At 43.7% G+C, this 11,431-nt stretch overlaps 1 long non-coding RNA gene across 1 annotated transcript; it reads right to left on the bottom strand.

Annotated features, from left to right (window-relative positions):
* Nucleotides 1-515: 515 nt before the first annotated feature.
* LOC132007830 (uncharacterized) lies at nt 516-10,935 on the bottom strand. The gene is made up of 4 exons (XR_009401438.1): nt 10,846-10,935; nt 933-1,029; nt 736-826; nt 516-641 (listed from the first exon to the last, which is right to left on the bottom strand). It is a non-coding gene; the product is annotated as an uncharacterized LOC132007830 (long non-coding RNA).
* Nucleotides 10,936-11,431: the final 496 nt, after the last annotated feature.

The raw sequence follows: 11,431 nt of genomic DNA, 5'->3' as shown, positions 1-11,431 counted from the left end.
CCACACTGCAGGATATTTCAGGGCAGTGGATGTATTTTCTTACTCCCATTTACATATAAATACTTAACAAATCCTTGCTCATGAATGTTTAAATAAAACATCTCTGTGATGCCAAAAGTGCTTAGAAAATTTCTTAATAAACCCCAAATTCACTTTGCTAAATGCCAAATTGTGCAAGAAGTCATACAGGTACCAAAAAAATGGTCAGACTCTCCACTGCCGAAATTCTGATTTCACTCTGTTAGCTCAAAGATGAGAAACATGAAAGAATCCGGGGCGCCTGGGTGGCGCGATCAGTTGGGCCTCTGACTCATGGTTTCGGCTCAGGTTGTGATCTCAGGTTCCTGAGATCGAGCTACACCTTGGGCACCCCGCTCAGTGCTGAGTCTTCTTGGGCCTCTCTCTGCCTTTGCCCCTCCCTGCCTGCACTCACACACACTCTCTCTCTCAAAACAAATAAGTAAATATTGAAGGGGGAAAAAAAAGAAAGCAACACAAAAGAATCCTTTGGGTTACAAGTCTTTTCCATTATTACTGGCAAAGCACTTCGTTAAAAACCAAGGGCCCTACATTCGGCTCCCAGCTCCATCTCCGGCGGCGAGACCTTCCGCAAGTCGTTCAGTCTCACTGTGCACACACCACTGAAGCAAAGAAAATAAGAATAAGTAACCATGCTTCAAAAGAAAGTTAGTTCTGTAAGTAAGTGGCATTATCCTTAACATTTGAGCTTCTTACCTAAGGACAGAATAGAAGATACTTCTGAATGTTGTCTTTTCATGTTCAAATCCAATGCTGATCATGACGATGATCAGTGCAGGTAACACTGCTAATCCGTAACATATCCCATCGGGATGGTGAGCCAGGCTTTTCAAGTATCTGAATGCACATTATCGTAACAATCCTCCCAAAATACCGAGCGAATATACAGTTACCTGAGCAATGTGTCTCCCGGTTCGCCCCCTTCTGTAAACCAATGGTATTCCATAACCAAGTTGGCTAACCGAGGATCAATTGCCTTGTCATCTGACACTGGAAAGGAAGAACATTAGAACAGGGGGAATGCGGGAACACTACCGTCATGCACTTCCAACCCAAAAGGCTACACCAGCCCTCCAACACCAGAAGCTGCTCTCAATGATCTACTTAGACTTATCCATCCATTTCTCAAAACTGCTCCTGAACTTTCATCATCTCTAAGGTCTTCTTTGATTTGTTGGAGAGTAACTACCAGAAAAGCTTAAGATAACCATCATGACTCAAAATCTATAGAAGACATTATTCAAACAGAATTACCCTCCTCCCAGTGCCTTAACTGTTACAAATATTTCAATATTTTCTTCTGCGAGAACCTCAAATCTGGAATAGAGATAAATCAAGAAAATATATGACTTCTTTGAGTATCAGAACACCAAAAATTTTCATTTCAAAGACAACATTGTTTATTGTATACATTTTCCTGCATCTCCCTTTCCCTTCAAAATGAAGATTAAACTTTTAAATCCTATAAGCTGAACACTATCATATTTAAATATATATTGGGTCAATCATATTAAAAAATTTACAGTTTCCTTGCATTCAATGTGATACCATCTTTGAATAAGTAATAAACCGAGCACTTCCCATAAACTTCCTTCTCTGCCAGAAAACCAGTGTTACTTCTAAGCAGTCAGTTCACTAAGAGATTTATGTGGAAAAAATATCATTCCTGCTGGGATTAAGGCAATACAAAGGAAAGACACAATTTTCCCTTATATTTCTTGTTCATATGTAAGTAGCAAAGCTCCCATAGTATGTCACAAATTTTAGCTAGTTAAACCATGAAATCTACTAAGAGTCAGTAATATCTACCATGGGTGGGCACCTGGGTGGCTCAGTGGGTTAAAGCTTCTGCCTTCGGCTCAGGTCATGGTCCCAGGGTCCTGGGATTGAGCCCCGCATCAGGCTCTCTGCTTCGACAGGGAGCCTGATTCCCCCTCTCTCCCTCTGCCTGCCTCTCTGCCTACTTGTGGTCTGTCTGTCAACTAACTAAATAAAATCTTTAAAAAATAATAATATCTACCATGTAGCTTGAATTATGCTTAGGACTATGCATTAGTTCATATCATCCTTAAAACCACCACATGAGATTGTTTACAGAAGAGCCAAACAAGGCTCAGAGAGGTGAGGGGAGTTGCCCAAAACCACAATGGCAACAAGAGGCAGAGTCAGGATTTGAATCCAAGCCTATGATTCCAGGGCCCAAGATCTTAGCCACTGCCTTCCTGCTGAGAGGTACTCAACAGGAGAAGAGAAAACATTGCTGACATAAAGTTCTTTAGAAAAGCATGCCCATTTTTTTTTTATTTAAAAAAAATTTTTTTTTAATTTATTTATTTGTCAGAGAGAGAGGGAGAGAGAGCGAGCACAGGCAGACAGAGTGGCAGGCAGAGGCAGAGGGAGAAGCAGGCTCCCTGCCAAGCAAGGAGCCCGATGTGGGACTCGATCCCAGGACGCTGGGATCATGACCTGAGCCGAAGGCAGCTGCCCAACCAACTGAGCCACCCAGGCGTCCCAAGCATGCCCATTTTTATGAAATGGAACCAAGAAACCAAACTCTACAACTCTATTATCCCCTTTTCCTGAAAAGACTGTAAAATGGAAAAGCACTTGACTCACAGAACATAACGACCCTCCCTTAATTCCCCTCCATGTCCTGATGAGCTTTGGGCAATAACACAACAAGACAACAAATGCAGGCCCTGTGAACCACAAGGAAAGTGGGACAGCAATAATCAAAATCAGTTGAGACATTCGGTGTTTGACTTTGGTTACTGTCCCTCCTTTTCTTCACTTGCCTTTTTCTTCTTCATCTTTCTCATTCAGAACAAATCAAATCATTTGCTTGGTAACAGGCATTCCTCCAATGCACTGCTCACCCCTTTTCAAAACCATCTGAAACTCTAGAAACCTTTTGTTACCCTCAGAGCACACGAACCTTGACAACTTTCCTCTGCTATTGAACATTTCGGTAGCCAGCAATTAACAAAGCAGCCTGTAGAATGTATGTGTCATAAATGAAAGCAGCTTTAAAGTTAGCAGGAGTTGACTTTAACCGGTGACACAGGCAAGTGCTCATGGGATGGGATAAAGCTGTGACCCCATCAATTGTGCTCCACAAGTTCATGGTCATTGTGTTCTAACGGCCTGTCTTCTGAAGACCAGGCCCTTGGCAGGCCCTTCACTATCAATCTTAGCTATTTCCCACCAATATTAGAAACTCTGTTAGGACTCAACACATTTCAAGATTTAGATCATTATCAAACAACCAGAGTGTTCTCTTGAACTAAAAGAAATTGGGCAACATGGTGGAAAAATTTAATAATGTCTATTACGGCTCCTGAAGGTCACCATGAAAATGTAAGGCTATGAAAATGCCCTGGCATTTGACTAAAGGAACAGACTTGGCATATTGTGGCCTCGGTGCTTTTCAAAGGGTCACCCCAGGGTTACCACAGCTGACCTTGCACAAGCAGAGACTTTATTTCAAGTACTGGGTTTTACGGCAAATTTTCACATGAGTATTGCACTCTAAAGCACAATGCATATGAATCTGTTTAAATATTATTAAGTAGCTTTCATTAGCTACCAGTGAATGTTCTTCAAGAATACACAAGCTGGGGGTACCTGCGTGGCTCAGTGGGTTAAAGCCTCTGCCTTCCGCTCAGGTCATGATCTCAGGGTCCTGGGATGGAGCCCAGCATGGGGCTCTCTGCTCAGCAGGGAGCCTGCTTCCCCTTCTCTCTCTGCCTGCCTCTCTGCCTACTTGTGATCTCTGTCTGCCAAATAAATAAAATCTTAAAAAAAAAAAAAAGAATACACGAGCTGTTTACTTTGTTGCTCCTGGGGCACACTAGCATACTGCTCACCCAGTATGCCCAGTATACTCCAGTTTGAGGGAAAGAGTACCGAGCAGAGATTCCATTGGCTTAAACTAGTTCAATGCCTGGAATATAATAGGTACTTAACATATCTGTTGAATGAACTGGCAGAATGATTTCAAGAACTAGTCTTCCATGGCAAGAGAACATTCCCGAAAAATCTTTTGGGACATACAATTACTCTCAAACCCACAAAGGCAAAAGGACAAAGAAAATGTATCAATTATGATTTACAGATATTGATAAGGGAGAACAATAAAAATAATATTGTAGGGCGCCTGGGTAGCTCAGTTGGTTAAGTGACTGTCTTCGGCTCAGGTCATGATCCTGGAGTCCGGGGATGGAGCCCCGCATCAGGCTCCCTGCTCAGCATGGAGTCGAGTCAGTTTCTCCCTCTGACCCTCCCACTTCTCACGCTCTCTCTCTTTCTCTCTCATTCTCTCTCTCTCTCAAATAAATAAAATCTTTAAAAAATCATATTGTACTTAATTTAGTGAGAAAGTAAAGGTTGCCAGGATGTCATATAGGGATAATATTTCAAGAGGTGGGGCATAGTTAAGGTATTAAAAACCAATTCCATGGGGTACCTGGGTGGCTCAGTCGGTTGAGCGTCTGCCTTCGGCTCAGGTCACAATCCCAGGGTCCTGGGATCAAGCCCCACAACGGGCTCCCTGCTCTCTGGGAACCTGCTTCTCCCTCTGCCTCTGCCTGCCGCTCCCTCAGCTTGTGCATGCTCTCTCTCTCTGTCAGGCAAATAGATAAAATCTAAAGAAAAAACCAATTGCATATACTGGAACCAAGAGGAGTTCTCAATTGCCTATTGTGTTTTCCTTTGCACATTTTTAATATTAATGATCTCAAACTTATGAAGTAAAAGAAAGAACTGCAATGGACAACCAGTGCCCGTGTAACCGTGCATGGTACTAGAACCACTAAAAGCAGGAACTATGCCTCATTTGTTTTGTACCTTTCTCCTGCTTTTAAATACTGATTTCCATATACATGAGGAGTTCAATAAATATTTAGCAACTGCAAAGTAGAAGTGTCTCATCATATTAAATAAATTCTTCTTAATTCGATCCTCCCCTCTACCCCCAACTAAAAGACTCACCCTAAAGAAGCGTGCTCTGGTTTAAATAACAAAAGCAAAACCAAAAATAAATATTCTTAATGGCACTAGATGAGAGAGTACTGAGAGATCGAGTTCTTGGCTCATTTCAATCACGTGACCCATATCTGTTTTCCTATGATAAAACGATGCTCACACAGCCAGCCCTCTATTCAGAGTTGTTGCATGAATAAATCAGCATTTATTTACATGGTAACCAGTATGAGAAAGGTACTGGGGAGGCGACAGTTGTATATTTACCTCTCTAATCTCCACCACCAAGAGCAACAACTTCTTATGTGCACGGCGCTAATTTAAGCACTTTACCATGAGGTATACAATCCCTTATCTGAAAGCCTTGGTGCCAGATGTGTTTCCAAATCCAGAAATGTCCAGGCTTTTGGAGAGGCAATAACCTGTGTATACTAGGTATTACATAATACCCCAGGAGGGTCTGAGGCACTGCCCCATAAACATACTACTAATTCTATAGCAAAACCAAATAAAGATAAACACTAAGGAAAATAAAAACTATAAATAACCTCTTCTCAGTTCAAGTTAGATTTTGCCACCACCTGCATAGGGCGCTTACCAAACAAAATTTTTACCAGTTGTCAGAGTTTCTGAATTTTAATAATTGCAAACAACAACTTGGAGACTTAGGTAACTCATTTGATCCTTACAAGTACCCTAAGAGGGAAGTTCGATTATCCCTTACCTCACCGGTGAGAAACAGGAGGTACAGAGAGGTTAACCAACTGGCCCAGTGTCACACAGCTAGAGGTCTCCTAGCCAACAACAGAACACAAAGAGCCTAAGCCCAGAGCTTGTGCCCATAACAACTGGACTCCTGGTCCTCTCAGAAACCGCTTGAGAACACTTGACAGATATGTGAAAAGTGAAACAGCATGAAATGATTTAAATACCCAAAACAATAACAGGAGAAACATCACAAGGCAGCGTCTATTCATTATCCGACAACTATTAATAGAGGGCATACCAAAAGCCAGGTGCTCAGGATACAATGATGAGAGAACCAGACAAATCCAGGCTGCCTTCACGAAGTCAGAGGCCTGTGGGTAGACAGCCAGGCATCACATCAACATCATTAATGCGCCACATGGCAAGTGTGTGATTACCGTTCACCTCCAGAGGAGGAGCCTGGGTCAGGGGTGTTGGTGTAAAATAGGGCAAGGGATCTGAACTGTTCCATGACTGGTGTTGGGATTTGCAATGACAGAAAAGAAAGGAGATGGCTTTTCAAAGAGGTGATGGCCTGGCATCCATTCAGCAAGCAGTTGTGAACCTGCTCTAGGCCAAGAATGAAGCTAAGCAGAGAAGTTCCCAACTGGAGAAAATCAGTTCAAACCAACATGGGATTTGTGTTAGAGAAGGATAAAGACATGGCGGACAGTCAGCTTGGCTCAAACTGTGAAGAATCCTTGAGTGCCAAGTTAAGGGGTAGGAAGTAGACTCTGCAGGAGTTGCTGAAGATTATTTCGCAGGTTACTGCCCCATAATATTCAGATTTACCCCCTGCGGAATGTCCACGACCGACTGAATTCCTATTTGGGGCCAACCAGACCTCCAAGCTGGATTGCTTTTGAGCAAGAGCTCAGGGCACAAAATAAATACCAAATCGAAATTCATGTAAGCCTCATGGAAGAAGAACCCTAATCTCTCAAAGAATGGCAATTGGAAAACTCTGGAGAGGGGTGCCTGACTGGCTCAGTCACAAGAGCATGCAACTCTTGATCTTGGGGTCATGAGTTCGAGCCCCACTTTGGGTGTAAGGATGACTTAAATATATACAAACTTTCAAAAAATCATCACACATGCCAAAAAAAAAAAAAAAAACCCAAAACCAAAATAAAACAAAACCTCCAGAGAAGGCAACAAGTAAAGGAAAATGGGAAACTCCCCTGAAAAATCTCACAGCCATTACTAAAACTTAAGTAATCTTTCATACTCAAATGAAACTTCGAATCTTCCAAAGGAAACATATTTCCTTTTTTTTTTTAAAGATTTTATTCATTTATTTGACAGAGAGAGCACAAGCAGGGGGAGCTGAAGGCAGAGGGAGAGAGAGAAGCAGGCTCCGCACTAAGCAGGGAGCCCGATGTGGGGTCCCAGGACCTAGAGATCATGACCAGAACCGAAAGCAGACACTTAACCAAATGAGCTACCCAGGCGCCCCAGGAAACATATTTGTACGAGAAAATAAAACATCATTCTTTAAAAAACAAATTCTTAGGCTGAACAATGGTCTGATTTTTAATGAGGCTGCTGACAACTTAACTCAGGGCACAGGTGACAATATAACTCTGGAAAGTAAACTGCTTTTCAAGCATTCACCTCAGAGTTCCCAGTCCCCTATCTCCTTATCTACAAAGAGTTGTAGAGACCAAATTACTTACTTATTTAGCATACATATCAAACATAGCTTTTCATCCTCAGGTCTTAATGTAAAACTGAGTAGCTAGACAACCTCTGCAAAACACATTTTTATTTATTTCCACTGAGCAATATTTTTTTTTTTCCAGCTAGTGATCTTCCACAGAGAAGTAGTTCATAAAGACTCTTCCCTGGCTTCCTCTTGTTCTGAGAACCAAACCCAAATTCTTTCTCAGAATTTCCAGGCCCTATATTTATTATCTGACTCCCTTTAGGCTCTGGAACACCTTTAACGATTCCCCCCACCCAAGTCAGATTCCCCCCACCCATGTCGCTGGGGCTGGCCATCCTGGCTTGCTTTCTGTTCCTCAAACACCCTACTGTCTGTTTATCTGCCTCAAGGCCTTGGCTCTTCCTCATCTCTCTGCTCTTCACAAGGTAGGTTTATTCTCTCTTCTCTTTCAGGTCTCTCCGTTCAAAGGTCACCTTCGCTGCTGAGAGGCCTTTCCTGACCACCCTTGCCAAATAAGCCCTTCCCAGGTCTCCATATCACATTTCGTTACTTATTTCCTTCATTGTTCTTCCTACTATAATCTGTTGAGGATCTTCTTCATTTGTTTGCTGGTTTGTTTTCTCTATCCTTTGGTGGACTATAGCCTCTGGGAGACTCCACAAGGCCAAGATCATGCCTTGTAATAATACAGGGCCTCATGCCTAATAGAGGGCTTTGGCAAATGGAATGCGCTCAACAGATTTTGTCAAAGACATTACTAAATGAATGAAAAATATATTTAAAAGCTGATTGATATGAATGTTAGTAACTTGAAAAAAGCCCTTTTCTCCCCCTTGAATTTTGAGATGCTTTCTCTAGGGCTGTTCTTTTTTTCCATAATCTGTCTACATTTTCTGAAATCTGATGATGCCTGGCAAATTGTTGAGTTATTTCACAGCAGTAAAAATAGATCCTTTTCAAGCACTGGATTTAAGAAAAAATACTTTGAGGAGGTTGTAGTAGTTTATTAAACATCAAAATCAATTTGCAAACTGCTTGGTCTCCTTTCACTACTGCAAGTCAAATTACATGAAGAAAAGTAACATCAAATGTAAAGAAAATGAAAAAGATGATTCATTAGCAAAGTGCAGTTATGTGTAGTGACATCAGAAACACTGGTTCTGATAACCTCTGCATCTACCAAGTAGGTTTATTAAATACATATAGAGACATGTCGAAAAGATTCAGAGAAAAATGCTCGGGATGAACTCATAACCAACTTTATTTGTTTTCTGGCAAACAGAAATAGTTCATATTGGTGGCAATCTTAACTTAAACTTAGTATCAATAATAATCACAAAAGGAAAAAAAAATAACAGAATGATACAAACTGTTTCCCTTGAAACAGTTTGCAAGTTAGTATGTCTTTCCAAAATAGGTTGCCAAGAAAATTACAGATTTAGGTTGGCCCTATTTACTGTATAAATCCTTTTTACCTACTCTATTCCATTTTTTTTTTTAAATAAAACTAAAGTGAAGTCAGGAATTTACCAAATAAATGAGGAAAACTACAAACCATCTGTAATCCATCTAACTAAACTGATAATCAATGGCCTTTACTGTTCTCCTAAAAACTGCTTTCCTCCGAAGCTCAACTTCAAACTCTATAGAGTCATACCACGTTTTTCAAAGTGTGCTTAATGAAAGTGCAGATTTTAAAACCAGGGAAAATTGAGACTCTTATTCATGTATTTTCTAAATACATCATTGGATGCTGCAGCAGAAACTTACATTCCTTGTCTCACTGCCAAAACAAGTGCTACCAGGACAGTGAAATTTAGCCCTTACCTTCCTTCATTCTCAAATCCGTTTCTTCTGAGATTACTGCCCGTTAATGCACATTATGCCAATGGCAACACCTGATCACATATCCAGCAGACAATGCAATCATTCTAAGTATAAGGATAGTGATAAAAACTTGCAATTCAAGGAGCTACTATTTTTAAGGGTAAAATGATGTCATAACTGCTTGGTTGATCATTTCACTTTTCCCAGTTTTCAAAGCTGAGCACTAGATACATCCTATTTCCAAAAAAAAAAAAAAAAAAAAAAAAAACACAGCCACAAACGTCAGCATGTGCTAATTCACTGCATTCTGCCTCCACTTTCAGCCTCTCCATTCAATTTTCTTCACACACTAATTTCAGCATGGAAGTAAGGGAGCCTCAATATGGGAGCGACTGGACATCACTGAGAACGTGGTACTGTGTGAAACTGACTTAAGCAAACTAATCTCCAGTCCATAGCAAAGTGATCTCTTTTCTAACTACGTGCTTTGTAAATGCTGCTTCTTGAGCGTTTATGCAAATAGGAGATGTACACTAGGAAACTCCAGCTTCTTAAAAAAAATATTAAGGCAGGTGCCCTCCCAACAAATGCAGCCTGAAACCCCGGATTTTCTCAGTTCCCATGCAGTGTGCTTAGTAAACAGTCTATACTAACTTGAGGGACTATCCTAAATGTCTAGAATTCTGAGTATCCCAAACCCCTAGAATTCTATCTGATCACAATAAAAGATGAACATCCCAGTTTGCAGATGGAGAAATGGAAGCAGACATCAAAAGTCTCTCTCTGTCTCTCTCTCTCTCACTCAGGCCTGCTCAGCAGTGGAGGAAGAATCAGATTTAGGGCCATGTGCTAGGATTGCATACAAACAGACACACAAACATACATTTCAAGCGGCTGTGGTATCTTGGACTAAGTTACTGAAACCTAGAAAGAAACTTTAGAGTTCCTTAGCTAATATATACTAGAAGATCATTCCCATCAATTTCAGTAAGCTGTAGGCTAGACAGTAAGCTTTCAAGAAAATCATTAGTCAACTGTGATTAAACCAAAGAAGCCAAGACATTCAGAGATAAAGACATCCAGAGAGGAGTTAAAAGCTTCGAGGAAGAGGAGTGTGCTCCAGATTCGGGAGCCAGCAGTGAAGCCTCCCAAGTTCAAAGATTCTGAGGGAGGGTTGGGTTGAGAGGCACAAAGCCGAAACTGTTAGCAAGAGACAGCGGGGCTGAGGCGAGCAGAGGGACCCCAGACCATCAGGGCAGCGACAGCGAAGCCCGGAGAAGAAGATTTTGGAGGGATAACAAAGAAGCAAAGGAAAACTGGGGTCCGGGGTGCTGAAAGAATCCAGGCGTCTGGCGGAGCCTCCGAGTCCGGGAGGTAGGGATGAGAAGGTGCAGGGATGAGCGCGCACCCGCACGCGAGAGAAAAAGAGGGGGGGGGGGGCTTGCGAAGAGTCCAGCTGGTTCCCTGTCCCTCTGCCCCCGGTGCAGATCGCAACTCCTCACCGCGCACCGCCTCGCCGCACCGGGTCCCGGAGGCGAGGAGGTGGCTGATGATGGAGCCCCTGCGACTTCAGGACCCCGCCTCACCTTGTTTGCCGCGTCCCCGCGTCCCGCCGTCCGTCAGCCCGCTGCCGCACTCCGAGGGCCAAAGAGCGAGTCGCACCGCGCAGCCGGGGCTCCCTCCCGCTTGCGAGACACCGGCCCCCCACCTCCGCAGCCTCTGGCTCGTCCTGGTCACTTCGCCCTCGCGCAGGCGGAGAGCAGGGACCCTAACCCGGACGCCGCTCCACTTATTTTCCAAAGTCCCCGTTCCCGGCTTCCCCGGAATGGGAGATTGAGCTGCTGCGGCCGCAGCGGCAGAGCCTCCGCCTGACCTCACGGGTGGGGGGGGGGCGGGGGGAGAGGGAGGGGGCGGGAGTCCAGTTAAGGAGGGGAGGGGGGCGGGGGGAGCGAGCTCGCGGGCGGGGGCAACATGGCGGCGGGGGTGGCCCCGGCGGCGCCTGCGCGGGAGGCGGAGTGGGGGAGAGCTGGGGCTAGGACCGAGTGTAGGGTCCGAGCAGAACTCCACCCCCACAGCCGGTGCGCGGCGCCGGTGGGCCCGGCCCGGCGGGGCAGGGGCGGGAGTAGTGGAGGAGGCGGAGGGGGGGGACTTCCAAGTAGCCCTCACGCCTCC

This window comes from Mustela nigripes, chromosome X, assembly GCF_022355385.1.
Source record: "Mustela nigripes isolate SB6536 chromosome X, MUSNIG.SB6536, whole genome shotgun sequence".
NCBI classification, from domain to species: domain Eukaryota; kingdom Metazoa; phylum Chordata; class Mammalia; order Carnivora; family Mustelidae; genus Mustela; species Mustela nigripes.
The sequence above is the reverse complement of the archived record's forward strand: the minus strand, read 5'-3'. Positions and strand labels throughout refer to the sequence as shown.